Consider the following 21,895-nt stretch of genomic DNA (forward strand, 5'->3'; position numbering starts at 1 on the left):
CAGCCCTCCCCTTGAGGTTTTCCCAGCCGAAACCCTGAGCCACAGGTATGAGTGTATCTACCCCTCCTTCCCAGCCCTGTCCTTTGGGCTGGCTATCTTTCCTGCCCACTGTGTGCCATGCTTTCCAGGCCCTATGGTTTTCAGAATCAAGATCAAAACCCCAGAGAAGAGATGAGCTGAAATGACCACTGATTTCAGTTAAGGAGAACGGTCCCACCTTCACACGGACTTCCCAAGAACTTTTCACAAGGCACCGAGCTGGACCTCAGCGACTATAGCCAAATTCCAAAAAGACATGGGTCATACCTCCACGTGTATCTCGGAGTGAGTGACTCAGGGTAGATTGAGTCACGGTGCTGTGGCCAGGAGCTACTGCCCTATTTGTAGCGCTTTTGAAATTGCAGCTCTAGATTTGGATCATTTATCATCTTGGTATTGACTGAAACACAGCCTCCTTTTATCCCTCCCTTCCTCCCTCCCCTTCCTTCCTTCCCTCCTCTCCTTTGATTGTGGCAGTGAGCTCCCAGGCTCTTTTTCATGCTCCGGTCCCCCAGCAGGCCCTAGCAAGGAAGCTACCTCCTGTACCTCGGTGCTCTGCGTTGCCCAGCAAGAGACAGAGCGGCAGAAAAAGAGTGTGGGTGAGGTCCAGCCCCCTCCACTTATGAGCTGACCTCAGGCAAGTTATCTAGACCTCCTTGGACCTCAGAACCTTAATCTGTAAAATGACCACGCTGATACCTTGGAAGGTTGTTATAAGGATACAATTAAGAAAACGACCGTAAAGACTTTTGTATATTTTCTGACTCATATTCCATGCTCAGTAAACGGAAGGTATACTGTAACTACTCCTGTTAGTTCTTTTTTTTTTTTTTTTTTTAACAAATGTAGACAATCTGCCTGGCTTACTGAAGTATATTCACTGAACTACCCCTTTAAAGGCATAGAGAACAGAAGAGTTAAAGTATTCTGGGTCCAGTTTTTTGGAGGAAGGTGGAGATGGGGCTGATTGTGAAGAACAGGACACGACTGCTCTCAAAGGCTGTATGGGACCAACTCCAGGACTAGCCCACCTAGCTTCTGGTGCCCTGTTTCATTTATGGCTGTTTGCTTTGGGGCTAGTGACCTCAAAACCCTGGGCCTCCAATTCCTCCCTTGTAAATTGGAAGGTAGAGGACTGTCCAAACCTCCAGGGCTGCTGAGAAGTAAACAAGATAGTCCTCCTAGAGCACTCAGCGCCGTGCAGGACACCCACTAAGGGCTCCAGAAGGGCTTGCTGTGATTGTTTTCAAGTGCATCCCATCTTACGCAAGCGATGGTTCTGGAAAAGTTGTGAAACCAAATCCCCTGTGCCCACTAGCTGGCTTCTTCACTTGGAGAAGGTTTTCTCTTTGCCTTGGATCATTCTGAGAGGGCAGTGACCGAACACCTCCATGCCAGGTGTACCGTCTCCTGCCTGCTCCGCCGGCTCACAAGCGCACACTGGAAAGTAAGAAACTCAGATGTATAAACACTGGCTCTTTACAGCATCTGTTTGCTAAATGTCGATCAATTTCTTCCTCCTCCCTCCCTTTTTCCCTCCCTTGTATTCATCTATCTATCCATCCATCTCTCATCTACCTATCTGAGAAGGACCACCTGAAATTATTTCCACTCTCCTTCCATGGGTTTAAAAAAAAATGTGTGTGTGTATGTATATATATATATATATATATATATATATATATATATATATATACATATATAATACAACAAATAGTTTTTATTTCTCAATGACGTCCACCTTTCATTTACATTTTATTCTTTGAACTTCTGGAGGAGGTTCATAAACTTTTTTTGAACATTGTTAAGCTCTCTGGGCTATCTTCCCAGAAAAAGGAACATGCTCACATCTTCATACAATTTTGCATAGTGATTAGCTGGGGGTTTGTGACTCCTCTGACCCCTCCTCCCCCCATGCCTCCCAGACACCCTGGTAAGGACCCCTGCTAATGTAAGAACTTCCTTATGGAAACAGTCCGTGTCTCAGTAGCAGCTGCTGGCAGCTAGGCATGCTTTCAAGGACACCCCGCCATATTAGAACTCCTTTGTCTGGCCTGCTGGGCCCCAACTCCTTCCCATCTTTATCTTCCTCACCAGGCTCCCACTGCTCTGACCAGTGTCGCTGGCCTTTGTCCTGCCCCGGGCTGTCACCTCGCCTTTGTCCTACCTTCTCCCCACTTGCTTATCTGCATCTAACCCAGGGTTCAAGTGTGCGATGGCTTCCTCTGAGGGAGGGATCAGAGAGTTCCCTGAGGATGTGGAGCTTGATCAGAGAGGGGACCGGCCCTGATTTAGCTGCAGAAAAACGAGGCAAGGCACTGAAAGGTGAGCTCCTAGCTCCACTGAAGTCTGAGCTGGTACAGAGGGGCAGGGGGACAGGGAACCAAGTGTCAGACCTGATTTTTCCCTCCCGCCTGGTGGGAGACTGAGGGAGTTGGCGGTGGGGAAACATCTTGCCCCCCTGGAATGAGAAACCAGGGGCAGGACATACCAGTTCTTTCCCAGGTGCTGGCCTTGACTGAGTGTGTAGCTCCGGACAGGTCCAAGGTCACTTCAACAAGGAAGCTTTAGTTTCCTTATCTCTAAGTGATGGTGGAGGGGGCATGCTGGCAGCGCTATGGTGAACTGGACACTCTTGAACATGGCAGGGGCCCGCCCAAACGTGCCACCTTTCTTGGAAAACGCAACATAGCAATCTTCTGTGAGGAGCCATGAAAGTCTTCACACCCCTCATTCTTTTTATCCCGAGGATTCAGACTAAGGCAGAAGCCCACAATAGAGGGCAAGCATGTGCAAGGGTGTTCGTGCCCACATTATCTGTGAGACGGAAGAGTCCGGGGGGTCCACGTGCACATGGGAGCAGCTGCTCCTTGGCATTCTGCGTGGCTGTTAAAGGTGGTTGTCCGGCAGCATGTGCTTAAATGCAGATGCAATCCAGCGGCTGGCAAACCTCCTCCTCCTCCTCCCTGCCCCCACCCCCGACACACACACCTGAAGGACCCGTGACAGTGACCGTCACAGTGCTGACTTCACAGTTTGCTGTTGAGGACCGAATACTGACTTCACAGTTTGCTGTTGAGGACGGAACCAAATAACACGGTGCAAAGCTCTCAGCACAATGCTTGTGGTGACCGTAATTATGATTATTTTCCTGCCCTCGGGGCTCAACAGTGAGTCTTTCCTTTGATGAGGTCCTTGTAGGAAGCCAGGCCCTTGTTTTGATCTTCACAGTGGCCATTCAGTCCTGCCCTGTTCTCCCATCCACCCTACAAACCTAACCTTGACCTACAGAGAAGGTCCAGCTTCGAGGAGGAGGTCCTGGGCACCCTTAACAGTGTGGTGAAGTCACTGTGCTGACCCTTCGGTCTGGCCAGTTTGGCCCTGGGGAAGGGCTATGGACTGTCCTGGCTATACCCAGTGGCCCCTGGCAGTGGCATGCTGACCAGGACGAGGGGTGAGGTCAACCTCTGCCTGAGCACACCTGGAGCCAGTTAGAGAATGTGTTTTCAGGCGGGTGTCAGAGGCTGTCAGAGCCCTCCTCCAACAGAGAAGCTTCTGGTGCACGCCCCTTCCCCAGCAGCAGCCAGCTCCGTAGCCCGTCCTTCCACTCACCGGTCCCCTTGCACACTGTACACCCACCGCCACAGCCCCACACACTCACATACACGCCCATGTGCGTGCACACGCACAGTCCTGCCCTCATCGTCCCCATCATCACCCTTCCTCCTCCAGGTCAGACACCTAAGAAGGGACCCATGGACCCCCAGTGGGTATTTGTTATGCCCAAAAGATACCAACGACCTGGTTGGGCAATGGGGCCCTCATACATTTGCAGCGACCCCGTAGGGACAGCCCCATATTCACAGTGTTCACTAAAGGGACCTTGGGTGGAGGCTAGGGTTCAGGGCCAGCACAGCCAGCCCTCGGCTCCTCAGGGCTGTCTGGCCCCACAGCCTCCTGTCTTAGGGGCTGTCACTTCATGTCAGGGTGTTGCCTGTATGTCTCCGTTGAAGTTCTTAGTTTTGTTTTGTATTTTTAGTTTTCTGGGTATAAATAGCTTCTTGAAAAAGGTTTTGCTTTGTAGTTCTGTCTATAGGGGACTGTGCTGGGGGGGAGGGAGGGTGCCGGGAGCACTGGAGGGGGGGTGGGGGGCTGCTGGGTAAGTCACACCCCGCCTATCCCCCCACCTCCTCACTCTGTCTGGGGGCTCTAATCCCTGCTCTCCTGGTCTCTCAGGGTGCGGAACAAGGCGATGAGGAGGATGCTGGAGGCCACAGAGTGCTCCCACTAAGGCCCTGGCTGAGAAACCATGATGGCCTCACCCACCTGACTTCACAGCAGATGGTCGTCAGGTCCTGGTCCTTCCCTACTAGAAGGCTGGCCCCGTGAGGACTCAGAGATGTGGTTGTGTTGTCACTTTATAGCCAAAGCCTGGAGTAGTAGGGTCACAGACCCACAGGCACTACAGACCTGGGAGACCAAGGGAAGAGGGGAGGGAGGGAGGAAGGAAGAAGGAAAGAGAGGAGAGGAGGGAAGGAAGAGAGAGGGGGAGGGAGGGAGGAGGTGGGGGAAGCTTCCTGCCCGGGCTGCCAGTGCTGCCCTCTTTCCCACTGCTGTCCCCTTTGGCCACGTCCTTGCTGAGCCCTCCTCCCCCTCTAGGCTCCCTGCTCGGAGGCAGACAGGCCCAGTCACCCAGAGCCCCGGCCCCGGCCCCCCGGGGAGGGGGGGGAGCCCAAATTCTTGGCACTTCCCCCTCCTCCTGCTGTGGGTGCCTGACTGTGTCACCCAATACAACCTGGGAGGAGGGCAAGGCCCTGGCAGCCCTGGGGCCCTCGGGCTGTGAGCCGCTGGGACCCTGTGTCTTGTGGGGCCTGTCAGACTCTGAACCCTTCCCTGGGCCCTGGCCAGGTGGGGTACTTTCCCCTCGCTTCCCCAGAGAAAAGTATGTGCTCAGCCTGCACCTCCCCTCAGAGGGCCCCGAGGTCAGGGCAAGCTCTGGCTGGTCTCTCAGCACACCTGAGAAGCGGGAGGCCACTCCAAGTATGCAGGCCTGCCCTCTGGGCCCCCCTCTCACCTTCCAGCTCCCACAGGACGGGGCAGCCAAAGGCTAGCTGGCCACACAGCTCTGCTCCTCTGGGTCACCTCCATGTGCTTGGAGAAGCGGCAGTTTGGTCAAGGAGTTTGGCAAACGCCAGTAGGTTCTAGGTGACTGGCTCTGATCACCACCCCCCACCAAAACATGGTGGCAGAATGTGTGTGTGGCTTTGGTAACCAACAGATTTGGATAACCTTTGTGACCACAGGAAGGGCTGTTAAGCATAGCTTATAGATTCAGCTGGTGGCTCCTTTTCTGTTCTTCACGCTAAAGAGCTACGAATTGATATTCAAATCGGCATGTTAATATTTCAGTGAAATCTGGTCTGCGGATCAAAGTGATAGAGCCTCTGATTACAGAAAAGTCCCTTCTGATAATAGTACAAACAGGGAGCTCAGGATAGTGAGGGCTTGGCTTGTCGTCAGAGCAGAGAGGCTACAGGGCCCCTCGTAGGCAGAGACTGGTGTGTCCCCAAGTGCCACCTTTTCCCCTTGTTCCAGCCGGATGGGTTGAGTTTTCTCTCAGTTTTCCTCAACTTTTAATTAAATGTTTGTGGAGCATAGAAGAAACACAGAGTGGGGTGTTAGATGGAGCCTCTGTTGACTCTGGTGAGAGCAGTCGAGGAGGGGAGGGAAGGAGAGGGGAGACACTAAGATTAAGACTAACTACCCTAACTTGCTATGATACTACAGGTACTCTCCTCTCTAGTGCGGTGTGATTACGAGAGACTGTCTCCCCGCTCTTTCACGAATTTTCTCGAATTGGGGAGAGAACTTCATGTATATTTTCTTCAAATATAGTTCATATATATTCATATTTTCTTAAAAATGTATATCCATAGAAAGAAAGAAATGTATGTTCTTTATAATAGAGAGAAAAATATATATATATATCTATATGAACATACATAGAGAAGAAAAACTCCAGTTTTCTTTATATATGTGTATATATTTCAAAGAAATCTGAGAAAGAAATCTCCATTCTGCCACTCACTCACTGTTTCTGATTCAGGTCTTAGTTTCCTCCTCCGCAAAGTGGGAATAAAAATCCCTTCTTGCTGTACTCTCCAGGGTTGTTGTGGAGGCCCAGTAGGGCGGTCGGTGTAAAAGTCACAGAAAGGGAAAGCCCCCTATGTGTAGATGTAGATGTTGATGTCATCGGAGGTCTGGTCGCAGAGCCAGTGCTGTGGGCACCTGGCTGCTGGGGAGGAAGCCCCCCCCCCAACAAGATCAGCCCCTACTTGGTGCTGGTCCTCGTCGAGGTCACCACCGCCTTCTCTGTACAAGCTCCCATTTCCATGCTTGCATAGTCCCGTGTGCAACGGCCACGCTCTGTCTCGGTCCTGAGCGGGCGAAGTTCTCACAGCCTGAGTTGTCTAAAACAAGTCAGCAGGACCGACCACAAAGGCAGAACCTTCTCGAAGCCACCCAAAGTACAGCATGGCGGGGATTCTCTTCTTGTGCATTTATCCGCACTTGCAAGTGCGTGGAGGATGCAGAGCACCAGACCTGGGGAAGTTCTGGGTCATCCTCTCATCTCCTCCATTGTCCCCACTTACAGAGGACAAAGCTGAGGACTAGGGAGGTGGGTGACATCCCTGCGGGCACACAGCCCAGCAGTGACAGAGGGAGGACTAGACACATTTTACTTGTTTCCCAGATCTGGGGTTCTCACAACAAAACTTTGTCCCCCACATATTTGCCAGGGTTCCCACCGCATAACAGGTACACACGATGAAAAGGACACATGGGGTCCCTGCCCACAAGCAGCCTCTATTCTAGTAGGAGGGAGAGTCAAAAAACAATCCAGTAGGGCCAGCAGTTAAATAAAAGTGTGCAATTTGCCTGAGTGCTTTGATGGCAGGTCTGAAATGGATGGCAGCAGGGAGGTCTCACATTTATCTGTGGTGCTCAAGGAAGGCTTATCTGAAGAGGTATGTTTCTGCAAGACACAGGGAGAGCATGTCAGGCCAAGGAATCCACACATGCAAAGTCCCACAACAGGAAGGAAAAGGAACCCTAGCAGAGGACAGGAGCAGGAGGCAGGGCTGAGCTTGGAGAGAGGAGCAGGAATTTTGCCAGAGCCTTGAGGGCCACTGTGAACAGTTTGGATGGCATTTTAAGTGCCCTGTGGTACTGGGCTGAGGGAGGGGGACAGGAGCGGGAGCAGGGAACCCTGGAGGAGGTCCCTGCAGAGGTCAGGGTGAGAGGGATGGTGGCCCAGCCAAGGGCAGTGGAGGAGGAGGTGGCAGGAAGAGAGAGGACTGGAGATCTATTTTGGAGCTAAACTTGCAGATGGATGGATTGGCAGGGGTGGGGTGCAGAGCAGGCCGGAGAGGGAGGCAGCCAGGGTGGCTCGGAGTTTCCGGCTTAAGTAATCCTCAGGCCCAGGGCTGTGCAAATTCCCCAGGGAAGACTTGCTCCAGGACTTTTGACCAGAGTGCCCCCCTGCCCCATCTCAGCCTCCTCCTGGCTAATAATAGCCTCCTGGTGCAGGAAGAGTCATCAGACTGCCTGTTCAACAGCTGGAGAAACTGAGGCACCCATCAGCAGAGCAAACTTCTCCTAAGACAGCCAGCTATAGGAGCTAGACAGAGCCAGAGCTGAGCCCCAGAAACAGCCTTTGGGCACCAGAGTTCTGAAGACCCTGGTGTCCTGTCCCGTTTTATAATTCATGGAGCCCCATGACCTTGAACAAGTGGTGAGACCTCCGTGAGCCCATTTCCCCATCAGTGACATGGGAACATAAGAGTATCTACCTCATAGTGAGGTTGCAGAGGTGAAGAGGGCGGGGTACACCCTCAGTGGACATTAGCTGTTTCTGTTTCTGGATAGCACGGTCCAGATCCGTCTCCACCTCTCTGTACCCACGCACACAGGTGGTCTGTATGTGTGCACGCACCTTCAGAAGCCGCGGGCGTGCCTACGTCACAGCAGATGCACAGGCACCACTGAGGTCTAGACGGTAGCCGGTTTGCTCCCTGGGCTTCTGTTTAGCCTTCTGAGCCATGCTGGGTGGTTGGAGTAGTAGCTTTCATCTTCCCTGGACCAAGAGTGAGTTGTGGGTTTGGAGGCAGATGTGAAAAGCAAGGCGGCTGTAAGCCAGCCTGTTTCCAAGAGCTCTGATCAACCTGACCCAGGAAGAGGGGCGGGGGCGGGAAAGAACTGGGAGAGGAGGAGGGGCTCGAGCCAGGGAAGGAGTGGAGGCAAAGAGGGCCTAGGAAGGAGCCACATCCCAAAAGGAAATGCACAATAACAGATCTAGAGTCTGGCCAGCCCGGAACCCCTTCTGTGGGTGGCTGTGCTAGCCTCCGCAGTCTCTTTCCCCGCCCCAGCCCTCCGAAACTCCTTTCTGTTCCCGTTCCCAGCAGGCACCTGGCACGGGGACTGAGAACAAGGAGGCAAGGCTGGAGGGGGCCATAGGGTAGGGCTCCCCACTTTTTGCCCAGAGCCCTTCCGAAGGGCGTGCCCCAACTGGGCACACACAGACAGTGATTAAGGGGGAGGGAGGAGGGAGGAGGGAGGAATGACATTGACTGTCCACTGCGGGGCCCAGCCGGTGGGCTGGCCAGTGGCCAGCTCTCCCCTCAGGCTCTTGGCTGCAGCTTCCCAGGCCCTGGCCCCACCCACTGGCCTACTCAGACACTCCTTCAGATCGGGGCAGGAGCCCTGCTAGGAGGGGCCACCTGGGGGCAGGCTGGGCTCGGCACCGCAGCTCTCCCCCACCCCTCCTGGCATCCTCCCTCCTCCACCACTCTGCCCACATCCAGCTCCAGCTGGGTTTGAAAGAGGTGCTCCAATTCTCCCTCCCTCCCTCCCTCCCTCCCTCCCAAGCAGGCCCGGCCCTGCACTCTCTCTTTCAGCCAGAAGCTGCATCCCAGCAGAAGCTGCATCCCTAAACTGGTCGCACCACTCAGACCCCAGCCTGATGTTGCATTCACTGGGAGAACCTTCTACACCTGGCCAGCTGCCTCCCCCCCCCCAAAGCCTTCACACCTGCACCTGACGCACTTACATCCCAACCAGCCCAGTCCCCCTCCTGCAGCCCTTTCCCTGAGCTCAGTCTTCTTGTCTTCTCTTGGCTCCTTGTCTGCTCAGCAGAACTAGCGCCCTGCTCCTTAAGGACCATTTACAGGGTTGTTGGTGCCCTGCCACACACTGACCGGCCCCCTGTGCTCTATCTCCCCACAAGGCACGAGGCTTTGAGGGGGGAGGCACCCCTCTGCACCACCCCACCCTGTCTCCACCCAGGCCATTGAGGTAAACCTCTTCCGGGCTCACAGCAAACACGGCTGGATTGATACCACTCCATCCCGGTCCCATACTGGCACTTTCACCTACCGGGTCCGGGAGTGGAGTACGAGTTCCAAATGACTGGATATTTAATTAGTGACTTTGTGGACAAAGGGATTTGGTTTTTTGTTCCTGGGTTTGGGTGTTCCGGGAATACGTGGTTTTTGATTAAAAAAAACAAAACAAAACAAAACAAAACAAAAACACAAAACAAAAAAAAACTATGGAGTCACCTAATCTTGGAAACTGTCCACCTGTCCAGATGAAGTGCTTCCCATTCTGAACTTCAGTGATGGATTCCCCCTCCCCACTTCATTCCATGCCTGCTGTCCACGACCCTCCCACTGTAGCAAGGAGCGTCTGGCAAACCCATTCCTGCTCTCTCTCGCCCATGGATATTTACAGTTTTGGAAGCACAGAGAGAGACCCTTCCTGCCTTTCCAAAGCAACGTTGCCTCCCTGGTTCAGGCTATCTGTAGGCGTGCCCCACAAAGGAATGAATCACTAAGACTAGAATTTCAGGCAGGGGTCACCTGTTGGAGAAAATATTTTAGTCTGAACCATCTTCCTGGAGTTCTTGACCTTCATGGGCTGATGGACCTGTGGGATTTACCTTTGGCTTTGGGGTGCTTTAAGGCTAGTGGCCTGCCCTTGGAAGAGTGGCAGAGGCCACAGACAGCCAGAACTCTGATTGGGCTCCTTTGTTTTGTGCTGATTCTCCATGGCACAGGGGGCCGCTGATCACCAGAGAAGAAAAGCTCCCCTTGGCTCCTTCTCCTTATCTGAGGGGAGCCAGCATAGACACCAAGGGGTTAATGAAGATTTCCCCCTCCCCAGGTGGAGGGTTCTCCCAGAAAGAGGGAAAGGAGGCCTCCCCAGCTGGCAGTTCTCAAAAAGGGTATGGTGTGTGGCTTTAAGGAACAGCCACACCTCTCTGTAACTGGTGCTTGGCCCACCCCAGATGTGGACTGTTGGATCTCTGGTTGGCATTTCTGAGTCAGTCTTAGAATGGAGACAAAGCAGCCCAGATCCTGTATGACATGTTTGTTGCGGGGAGTGGGGCAGGTTGGGGGGAGGCTCCTGGAAGTGGAGTCCAAGCCCAGCTGGACTCCAAGGGGGAGGGAGCTGCAGTTCTGTGCTTACTTCCTGCACTTTCTTCTTTTATATTTGCCACTTGAATGTTCTCCCTGCAGTGTTTGATTTGGTGAAGTTACACTCAAGACCCTTTGAGAAGAAAACATAATTCTAGTAATTTTATTGGACTCAGGTTTCAGGCAAATGGAAATAAAATTGCCTCTAAAAATAAAAGACACACAGAATTGAGTAAAACAATAATAATAAAAAGCTGCCCTGATTTGAGATAAGTGGTAAGGCATTTTGTGAAATAGTAGAGGGAGAAATAAATAATCGAGGAGCCCCGGGGGCGGGGGTGGGGGGATCCCCTCCATCCCCCCCCCCCCCCCGCTTTCATTTCTGTTTTACCTTTACGAAAGAGTTTCAAGCTGCGTGTGATAAAGTGAAGCACAGAGCGCGGCTGGTGAAGTTGGTCCTTGCCCCGCGCTTAGCAGTACAGGTGGACGACAGGGGCTGCCTGCCAAATACTTTGGTTGGAGGGAGGGGTGGGAGTGCTCTCTCAAAACCACTCCTGGAATGGCTTAACTCGCCCTGCACGAATCAATGACAACCTCCCGCCGGCTGCGGCAGGCTCCCCGGAGCAGCGCTGCCGCGTGGATCCCCAGCCCGGGACCCTGGCGGCGCTCAGGACTCGGCTCCGGCACGAGCGCGGCGCCCCCGGGGCGGCCAGGTGGGTGTGCGGCGGCCAGGGCGGCTGGGAGCCGGGCCGAGAAGGGGCAGCCGGGCTGCAGAGGCGGGTAGGGAGGGGACCCCTTCTGGGCGCTGCGGGGACCCCCTGCCCCCGGCGTGCGCTCCCACTGTCAGGATGGCAGTGGCGGCGCCCGGCAGCAATTTCAAACCCGCGATGGGGCCGGACCGAGGGTCCCGGGGACACCGGGGCTGGGGTCCCCGGGCTGACCGCGGGGCGCGCGGCCGCGTCCCTCCCGGCCGAACGCGGGAGGGACTCTGGAACTCTGTAGGCAACTCTTCTGGCTTGCTCCGTGCCCCGCCACCCCCGTGGGCAGCTTTCGGTGGCGGGGAGAGAGGACAGCGAGGCACAAGGGCCGCTCCGGAAGGGAGTGGCGGACAGACGCGGATCCTTTAAATGTCCTCCCTCCAAAAAAGCTAGGGCTTCCCCAGTGTCAGATGCAAAACTCGGGGGGTAAGGGGGAGACCAGAGCCGTGACAACTCGGGGCAGAAGTCGAGGTCCGGACAGGAGCAGAAATTAAAGGGACGACCGGCAGAAGTCCCTGGGCGAGCTGTAGGGAGTCGCGTTGCGATCCTCGGGCTCGAACCGCCCACCAAGCTGGGTGGGCAGGGGACCCTTCCCGGCGCTCGGATCTGCGCGGGGTGGGCGGGGCGACTCCCTCCGGCTGTGCAGTCTCGGAGCCCCCGGCACGGCTGTGTGCGCCCCCACCCCTGCCAGCTCCCTGGCCGTCGCCCTCCCAATCGCCTGGTTCGCTGAGGCTGGGGCACGACCGGGGCGCGACGGCGGCGGGCCCCAGGGCTAGCCGGGGACTCACTCTGCGAAGAGCCCCTCGCCGCCGAGTGTCCCTAGTGCGGTGCAGTTTTCCGCGTGCCTGTGGTGAGGGCTCCGGGGTGCATCCGGTTCGGTTGCCCGCCCGAGTTTCTGGCTTCTGTTGTCCTGGCTGTGGGCAGGCGGGCAGGGCACGACTGCGCTCTTTCTTTGAACCCCCGGTGCTGGGTTTCACAGGGGGCAGCCCCATTCCCATGATTCATTGGCAGGCTGTTGGCATATCCCTTCCAATCCCTCCTCCAAGTGCCGCATTTTGAAAATGTAAAGGAAGTGTTTGAAACAATCAGACTGTTTTCTCCAGATTGGATAGAAGGTTTTGTGGGAAGGGAGGGGAAGGTCCTGCCAGGTTCAAGTTTAAGCTCCACTTCTTTATCCAGTGATGAACTGAGGGATCAGAAGGGCCAGGAACCCCCTCTGGAAAGATCTCCAGGAAAGGAAAGTAACCTGGCTATGGCCTTTAAGGCCCAACCTGGGCTGAAAAGGAGAAGAAAGTCATTCTCCCTAAAATTGCCAGGTTCAGCCGGTACTCTGTCTTGGCGCTGGTGTCTCGAACTCGTTTCTAAACTCTCCCCAACTACCATACCTAGGGCAGGTGTCTTCATCATCTGCATTTTACAGGTGAGGAGGGACTGAGGCCAAGGCGGTCTACTGAGTCCAGTGCGCCTTACCCAGATCCACGGGACACCAGTGCCACACCCGCCTGGTTTCCAGAACTTCATGAAACTGGTAGATTTGGATCCCACCCAGCACCTCTGAGACCTTGGGGAGATGCAGACAGGAGTCAGGCCTGAGCCCCTACCTCTGGACAACCACACAGAGATGAGGCTTACACAGAATAGTGAAGCTAGGTAGCAAGTAGGTTATCTTCCCCAGACAGCCAGGAGAGGCCCTTTGCAATCAGATCACAGGCATTTTGGCAGCCAGAGGGTCAAGAAGGGCTTCTGATCGGAAATGATATTGGGGCAGAGGAAGAACAAAAGAGCAAAGGCCTGGAGGTTGCATAGAACTCAAGGCCTATCCTGCCTCGTCAGTGCTGGGAGTAAACCAGAGGGTAAAAGGCAGGGAAGGAGGAGATGGGACATTCAGAGATCAGGTGCCAGACTGTGCTTGGCACACAGTCTCTCCTGTAACCCACATCACTCATCAGATAACCACTAGTCCCACTTTGCAGATATGGAAACTAAGGCTTAATGGGATTAAGTCCAGTTTATCAGTGACGGAGCCAGGAATCAAAGCCGCCCATTACACCTACAGCCTTTAGAATCTTACACTCCAGTTAGGGGAGGCAGGAATCCCCTGATGTCATTATAGCACAATACGAAATAGTGTGTCAGTGTTAACAGTAGTAACTGTTTTGAACCTTAGTTTCTTTCCATTCAGTCTGTCATTTATTCAACAACTACTGTGTCGTCTAATGTGTGATTCCAGGCATGATGCGAAGCGTTAAGGGCTAAGGACCTCAGCAGGTGAAGTCCGAAATAGTGTGTCAGTGTTAACAGTAGTAACTGTTTTGAACCTTAGTTTCTTTCCATTCAGTCTGTCATTTATTCAACAACTACTGTGTCGTCTAATGTGTGATTCCAGGCATGATGCGAAGCGTTAAGGGCTAAGGACCTCAGCAGGTGAAGTCCGAACTGGTCCCGGGGCTCTGTCAGTGGGAATGGCAGTGACTCATCCTTTAGTGGGGACTCACTGGATTTATTTATTTATTTTGATTGAGCGGATTTAATGAGACCATATGTGGGAGAAGGAGGAATGGCAGGAGGCCTGGGTGAGGAGGCGGGTGGACGGCTGGAAAGCTGGCCTGTCCCCATGCTGCAGTCACAAGGACTCATCCATGGCCCTAGCGGACCTGTGGAAGGTACACAGTAGGCACGCAGCTTTTTGAACCCCTGCAGCTGTGATGATCAGTTCATGGTTATGGGTTCTGAGATGGGCTTATAGTTTTGGCACGTCCCAGCTGGAGATGTCAAGAGCCCCATGCAACCTCCAGGAGGACTGGCCCCTCTCTGGAGCAGGGCCAACAGCGTGGGAACTGTCCTGAGGCATCAGCCGCTTTACACACACACACACACACACACACACACACACACACACACACACACAGAAGGCCGGAGCTGTGCTCCTAGCCCTCATCCAACCACTGGGGAGGCTCATCTGTGTTCACAGGACTTGGTAGCAAAGCCAGCACTAGAATCCATGTCTCTTGGCCATCTGTAATTCTCGGAGCAGCCCACACTAGCCTGCCAGGGCGTTTCGGGGCTCAATGCCAAAGACCCTATTCCACTTGCTTGTACCCGCACTTCAGGGCCATTTCCTGATGCTCCTGTCCATCTCCATTTTAGCTGACCTGACATATCTGTCCTAATAAAATGGTGGCAGATGAATCTTTGGGACAGAACAGCCATAAATATTCTAGGACATTTGGCCTGTTATCTGTCCTTCCATCTTGAATGGTATAATAGGTATAAGATCACTACCTCTAAAATTAACTATCACTTTTGTGAGGAAGGTGAACTGATAAATCTTGCCTTGAAGCCAAACTCCTCTGAGTACTGTTCTGGGGCCTTCCTTCTTTGGGAACTGACATGGACCCTTCTGGGAGGACTTCTTTTTCTTCTTCCTTCTCCCCGTCCCATCCCCTTTAGAAAATATCTTGTGTTTGGGGGTCACAAGACCACATTGCATTCTGTTTTGATGTCACCGTGCCCAGATAAAGGCATTTTCTCCTGATCTGAGATTATCAGCCCAGTAAGGGCAGTGAGCACCCCACTGGCTGTCCCGTGTTTGCAGCAATTACACAGGTGTGCATTTGCACAGGGATGTTTGTCTGCTCAGCCCTTACTCAGTCCTCTAGGCTGGGCCAGGGAGAGAGCTATTCACTTTATTTTCCTTTGGCTGGGAACTGCAGAGATGAATAGAGGGAGGGGAATCTGGGGCTGAGAGATTGTTGCCAAGAGCAATTTGAAGTCTCCTTCATATTAGTCAGAGATTGTGTTTTTCCTTTCTGAAGCTGACTGCCTCATAGTAACTTCCACGAAGGAATTTTTTCCCATCTTTGTGTGTGTGTGTGTGTGTGTGTGTGTGTGTGTGTGTGTGTGTGTGTATTTTAATGCATGCACATGCATCCTTGTTAGTTTTTGTTTTGGTTTTTAACTTGCCAGACTTCTCATGACTTAGCACAAAAAAAGAAATAGCTTGGGGAATGGGGTGATGAAACAGGTCCTTTATACAATACATTCTGCATGTCGTTGCTCAATAAATTTGAATAGTGATAGACCCTGAGGTTTCATGATGGAGTGAGATGAGTAATTCCTGTGAAGGAAGAGATAATCTTTAGTGGATGACTTTGAGAATTGCCACATAATTTAACTTTCCCGCTGCACATCTTGAGCCTGTGTTTAGAAAAAGAGGAATGTGGGCTGTCTTCTTTCGAACTCCCTTTTGTTCCATAGGGAAGCCCCCTCTGTCCGTGCCTTGCCTGGGAGAGTACCAGTCGGCTCTGCCCCCTGCCCTCTCACAGTCTCCCCTGCGCCCCCTCCACCATGCTGGAGGCCAGCTAGAGAGAGGGAAGCTTCCCCTATGGGGTAAGAACTCTTCCCCCACGGTGGCCTGGCTTGCGCCCTCATGGAGGATGGAATAGGAAAGCTGGCATGCGCCAAGCCTGCCCATCCTGGGACAGCAACCTGGGGCGGAATGTTTCTGCATCAGCAGAGAAGTGAGTTCATCCTCTGAACAAATCATGTGGAGCAACACCGAGACTCCAAGCTGGAAAAATTGCCTAATAATACAGTATACAATCTAGGTCGGCTTTTTCAAATTAGATACAAACCAGAAGCAAATGTACACGTGACCCTCCCAAATGATATCACAGAACTGAACTTGGCACACTCCTTTTCCCAGGGCTCCTTCTTTTCTGGCTATGGATCCTGGCTGACAATCCTGTTAAGTTGTTTCTGGAGCAAACAGGTTGGCCTGTTGGTTGTTGCGAATTACGGGTAAAGGCCACTGGTGAGGGGAGAGTGACCCCAGCTTTTGTCGGTGCCTGCCTTCCTTAAGCCTTGGGGAAGTCGAGCAGAGGATGTGTCTGTTAAGCGGAACCTAGGTATTGGGAAATTTTCTAGGTTTTTAAAAAGAACAGCTTTATTGAGATATAATGAATGGGCCGTACAAGTCACTCAGTTAAAGTTGTACCATTCAGTGGCTTTTAGTATATTCACGTATGTGCAGCCATCACCACCAACAGTATTAGAACACTTTCGTCCTGCAAAGCAGAACTCAGTCCCCATTTAGCAGTCTCTCCCCATTTCCTCTCAACTCCTCACATTTTAGGTCACCGATCCTCTACTTCCTGTCTCTAAACGGATTTGCCCCCTCTGGCCATTTTGTATGAACTGGGTCATGTAACACATGGCCTCTCGTGACTAGCTTCTTCCCCTTTGCATGTTTTTAGGGCACATGCACTTGTAGTATGTATCAGTACTTCATGGCTTTTTATTTGGGAATGACACTCCTTTTATTGGTAAGATCACATTTTATGTATCCATTCTTTAGTGGATGGATGTTTGGGTTGTTTCCACGTGTGGCTCTTGTAGATGACGCTGCCACGAACATTCATGTCCAGGTTTTCGTGTGCATGTAGGTTGGCATGTCTCTCGGGTGTTTACCTAACCCTGGAAATGCCTGGTCATACAGCGGCTCCACATGTTACCTTCTGGGAAACCACCAGACTCTTCCTCATGGAGCCACGCCATTTTACATTCCCACCAGCCCATATATGAGGACCCCAGTTTCTCACCATCTTTGCCAACACTTGATAATATCTGCCTTTTTATTAGAGCCAGCACATCTTCTGAGGGTCTGTGTGCTCCGAGAGGCAACACCTAGGCAACGTTCTGGATCCCCACAGTCACATTGGCTTTCCATACTTGTAGGGAGAGCCGTCTCAACTTCTTGGTCATTCTGCCTGGCTGATGGTTCCTCTGGATGTCCCCGAGTTGTCTTCAGGTTTTCCGTCTGTGTTTCTGTGGGACAGCTCCCACGGTATGACTCAGGGGTTGGTGCTCTCCTTGTTTTCCTAAGGAATGCTTGAATGCTCCAGAGCGCTGGCCGTGGGACCCACTCCCTCAGCCCCACTCTTCCCAGCTAAGGCTGCTGGTGGAAAGCCAGGCCCTGGGAAGGGAAGAAATGGGCCTAATGGAAGTGAATTTAGACACATTGTTCTATGTTTGGGTCTTTGAGTGGGAACTTAGTGGAGATCCTGATGTTTTTATCCTGTGGAGTGACCCCTTTGGGACCACAAAGGAAGCTGTTGGTGAGCCTTGACATCTTAGGCAGTGACAGTGAGGCAATCCAAGGCTACCTCCTTCCTTTCTTTTTGGGGCCCTGGGTCGCTGGCAAGACCCACTGATTCATCTACAATGGTTTGATGTAGCTGAGTGTTCCATTTCCTGCTGGCAGTTCAGCTCCAGGATATAATAATTTTACCCCATTTCCATACCTGTGGGACTGACTTGGGGTAAGACTCCTCACAAAGACAAATTTGAGCTGAGAGGGACAGGGAAATGCACCCAGCCTGAAAGACTCCCAAAGATGACAAAAAAATTATCTGTTCACCAGAACATACTGAGGGCTTTGTCAGTGGCCATTCTGGGGCACCATGTTCAACACACGTCAACCTCAGTACCAGAAATCCTTTCTAGTAGCTTCTGTGAAGTCATTGTCATTGACTTTGGTCTGTGTGACCCCAAGAGCTGCTGGGCTCAGTCTCTGCTACTAATTTACTCTTCACCTTCAAGCCAATGCTTCCTGCAGCAATTCCTAAACCTGGTTAGAGGTAATGACCTATGAAAACTTTTAAAAGATTCCAGGCATCCCAGGCCCCACCTGGGAAGAACAGAAGAAGAGTCCAATTGCCTGACAAATGGTTGTGACAGAGAATGTGGTCACAGCTTGACCTCTTTGGGCCTTGATTTCCTTTTTCAGCATGAGAAGCTGGATTAGATTGGTGTTCTGTTTTCTTTTTAAAGATTGATTTATTGATGTGAGAGAGAGAGAGCAGAGGGGAAGACAGAGCTGAATGTGGAGCCTGATGCAGGGCTTGATCCCGTAACTTGGAGATCCCAACCCTGCATCATGACCCCGTCTGAAACCAAGAGTCAGATGTGCAACTGACTGTGCCACCCGGGCACCCCTAGTTTGACATTCATTAAAGGGATTCACTGAGCTGACCCCAAACAGTTCTGTGTGGGTCTGTTTTTGCACAAAATTGTGTTTGTAACAAGGGGACTCCTACAACTGTAAAAAAATTGGGTGATCCCCTGAGTAGATGGTTCCTGCAGTTGAGCTAAAGCAATTCTGAGTATCACCTTCCCAGAGGACGATTGTCCCAACTTCCCCGAGGAGGGTGGTGTATCAGGAGTGGCTGATAGCAGCCACTTACTTGATAATAGACTCCTGCTCTTTGAGGAAAGGCCCCCTGCAGTCCTGGCTGGCCCAGGGCACAAGAGTGACATGGCAGAATTTGACCTGGCACCCCTTTCTTCTCTCCACCCCCTTGGTGGCATCCGCACCTGCTTCCCTTGAAACACCCAGAGCTTTCCACCCCAACTTTGATTTCTACCAGGAGCTGTAGTGTCCTTCACTCACGCGCTCATTCATTTAACCCCCATTTCCCAAATATCTCCTATCAAAGACAAGTTGACTAACACTCCATGCTGTCCTCAATATGCCAGTATATTTTAACCAGAGAGGCAGTCCGAGGCTAATCCCCAGAGCTGCAATTTTAGGGCTCTTGATTTGGAGGCAGAAGCGTTTTGGAGAGGCCCAAATTCCTGGCGTGTAGGTAGGGTGACCCCACCTCCAAGCCTGTCAGCAAACTCTGCCTCCCTACCCTCCCCCACTAGGGCTCTGCCCTCATCTGGCTGCTGGGAAAATGCTTCTGTCATCCCTGGTCTCAGCCAGAGCCGTGCCCTCCTCCTCAACTCCCACCTGGAGCGGGCGGAGGAGGGAAGGGAGGGCCGCTTTCCTCGGAGATCTGAGCTCCACGCTCCAGCCCTTGGCTCCCACCCCGTCACCCTGACTGGACAATTCACAGGACTGAAATAATCACTGTTTATGAAAGCTGTTGCAGGGAGGGGGGAGCAGGCGGAGGAGGGAAGGCAGGGTCGCATTTCTGCCTTCCAACAAGAGAGGCCAGGTGAGGCCCTCTCTTCCTGGGACTGTGCACACTGCTTGCTGCCAGGATTTTGGAGCCTCGCTTTGGGGTGTTTTGAGAGTTTTTTTTTTTTTTTCCTAATGAAGGAAGAACCTGGAAGGCTCATTTGAATAGGGATTAATGTCTCTGTGGCCTGGACCTGCAGAGAAGGAGAAATTCTAGAAGGGTAGAAGTTGCAATAAAAGGAAGTGGGCTTGATCTGCCCCCTCCTGCTGATTAGTGCGGCCTCCTTGGCTGGGGACACATGTTTGGGGTGGGTTTGTGGGCATTGATGTGTTTTCCTTGGGACTGAATGTGTGCCCGTGTGTCCTCTGTGTTCACTCCACACTAAGGACATTGACCGTCTAAGCTTTGAGCTTCTGGCCAGGGGACGGGGACCCCGGGGAAGTTACGAACCACCCTGAGTGTCTGCAGCCCTGGCTTGTCCATACTCCGCGTTGGCCATTTTTGTGGAGGGCAGTGAAACAGGCACTTACTGTCCACTTTTTTCTGGGTACTTCCATGCTCTTCATACACAGCTCAAATTCCTCTCCCCCCCTGGGGCCTGCCCAACTGGGAATTACTCTGTGTTCCCAAGTCACCCACCCCCACCCCCCAACCTTCAAAACTCTCATTCGATCCCCACCCTCTGATGATCTGACCCAGTTACTAGGAAAGAGCCGGTTCTTTGTGCTAATCCACATGAAGGTGTAGAAGACACTGGCCACAGAGTCAACCCCCACTTGGCAGGGCGTCTGTCTTTGAAAGAGGAGGCGTGCCAGCCCATGGTTCTCCTGGTGGGTCATCCGGCATGAGGAGAAGGCAGAATCAGTAACTCTGGGCAGAGCAGGGGGCAGTTCATATGGGAACGGGGACTTCTTTTCTGGAGCTACTTCAGCCAAGCAACTTCGGCCCCGGCTTGTGATGCCTGGGCGCAGAGGTGGCCCTGGGGCGGTGGGGGCAGGGATGGAGAGCACCCTGGGCTGCTCTGTGGGGAGAACCAGGCAGGTGAGAATGGTTCCCCTCTCTATAGGTCAGGGGGTTGCCAAGGTGACACGGGGTGTGACCCGCAGGAACTGGGAAGGCTGGGGAACAAATGAGTGAGGGCCAAGATCGAGATAAGAGGCTCTGCAGAGGGCGCAGGCCTTGGGGCAGCGGGCCCCTTGGTGGGCACTGTACACAGCCAGCTACGGGGTTCTCAGCTCAGAGGCTCCCTCCCGCCCACCCTCTCCTGTCGGGGCTTGCTGCCGAGGGGTGTGTCCCTGCACCACCCCTGGCCTCCCTCCACCCCCACTCCCGGGGTGCACCCTCTGAGTGAACCTGGCCTCCAGCTCTTGGAAGCCTTTCCAATAACATGATGGTGAACTCTTTGCAGACCCAGGCAGAGGCAAGAGGCGGAGCGTGAGCCAACCTAGAGCCTGAGTCCATGCTGGGATGAAAGACCAGGCCAAGTGAGCCTCCTGTGGAGGGAGCCAGGAGAGGACTGGAGGGGCCCTGCGTAGAGAAACTGCCCTGTGGTCAGAGGGGCCCCTGCAGGTGACAGCGAGCCAGCAAGGACGGAAGTGGCGGGCCGTGAGCTGGCTCCAGAAAGGACAGGGGTGTGGCTCTCGCCCTCGCCCTCCTCCTCCGAACATTGTCATCCATTCATCCAGTTAGGACCAGAACTTAAAATGAAGCAAGATTCTATAGAATCGAGTGTTACACTCGGCTGAGTGGTCCAGAAGGATGCTGCCATTCAGTGTCAGAGCACAGGGTGAGAGGCGGAGCCTGCAGGACAGGCTTCATGAAGGTGTCCTGAGCTGGGGCGGAGGGTGAAACACCTTGGCACGGCCTTCTAGCACAGAGGCTCTGGGGCCAGGGCCAGGTGCAAGCCGCCACTCTGTCATTTACATGCTCTGTGGCCTTGGGCTAGTTACTTAACCTCTCTGTGCAATGGATTTCCCATTTGTAGGAAGGCATGAGATTCCCCCCCGCCCCCCACAACCTGGGGTTGCTGTAAGGACCAGACAAGAGAGGCCCTCCAGGCGCAGCCTGTAAGTGTTGTCCTTCACCATTTGGGCAGGACGAACAGTGATGCATCACAATGGCCCATTTCAGGTGTGTGGCTGCAGGTGACATGAAGCTGGAGGGAGGCATCCTTTGGTCAGGATCTCCCCTGGAGCCTGGAACCATTGGAAATTTTGGAAATAAGCTGAGCAGCACCCCCTGGGAAACTGGAGATGTGAGCCCACTGTAGGTTTCAGGTGACGGATTAAAGCCACTGGTGGGCATGCTGGGCAGGGCTGGCCTCTGAGCCCTGCTCTGATGGGGATAGAAGGGGGACAGCACATTGGGGCTGTCTTTAAGTTCCAGGGTAGATGACAGATACAGTTCTTCTGGTGTACTTAATAAGAAACTCCTTAGACCTATGACAAAATCCTGGCCTGCTCTCAGACCCTGTCGATTTTCCAATGATGATGAAGCATTGTCTTATCATGGGTTTTTCCAAAGTAATAATTACCAGGCACCAAATCAGAGCAGGTAATAAAGGAGGGGCAATCAGCGTGAGAGATAATAAAGGAAATAGAAAACAGTAGTATGGAAACTTTTAAAATGATACCCTCTGAAGAGGTCAAATGTTCTA

General features: G+C 53.0%; 1 protein-coding gene across 3 annotated transcripts in view; it reads left to right on the forward strand.

The window, feature by feature from the left end:
- ZBTB7C (zinc finger and BTB domain containing 7C) overlaps window positions 1-21,895 on the forward strand; it is a 335,939-nt gene that overhangs the window by 220,720 nt on the left and 93,324 nt on the right. The window contains exon 1 of one of the 3 annotated variants that reach the window (XM_082699261.1): window positions 10,934-11,230. The exons of the other annotated variants lie outside the window; for them this stretch is intronic. The gene's annotated coding sequence lies outside the window, so the exon portion shown is untranslated. Of the gene's footprint in view, window positions 1-10,933; window positions 11,231-21,895 lie in introns of those variants that run through there. 3 annotated transcript variants of the gene reach the window in all.

This window comes from Mustela nivalis (genome assembly GCF_964662115.1).
Source record: "Mustela nivalis genome assembly, chromosome: 14".
NCBI lineage: Eukaryota > Metazoa > Chordata > Mammalia > Carnivora > Mustelidae > Mustela > Mustela nivalis.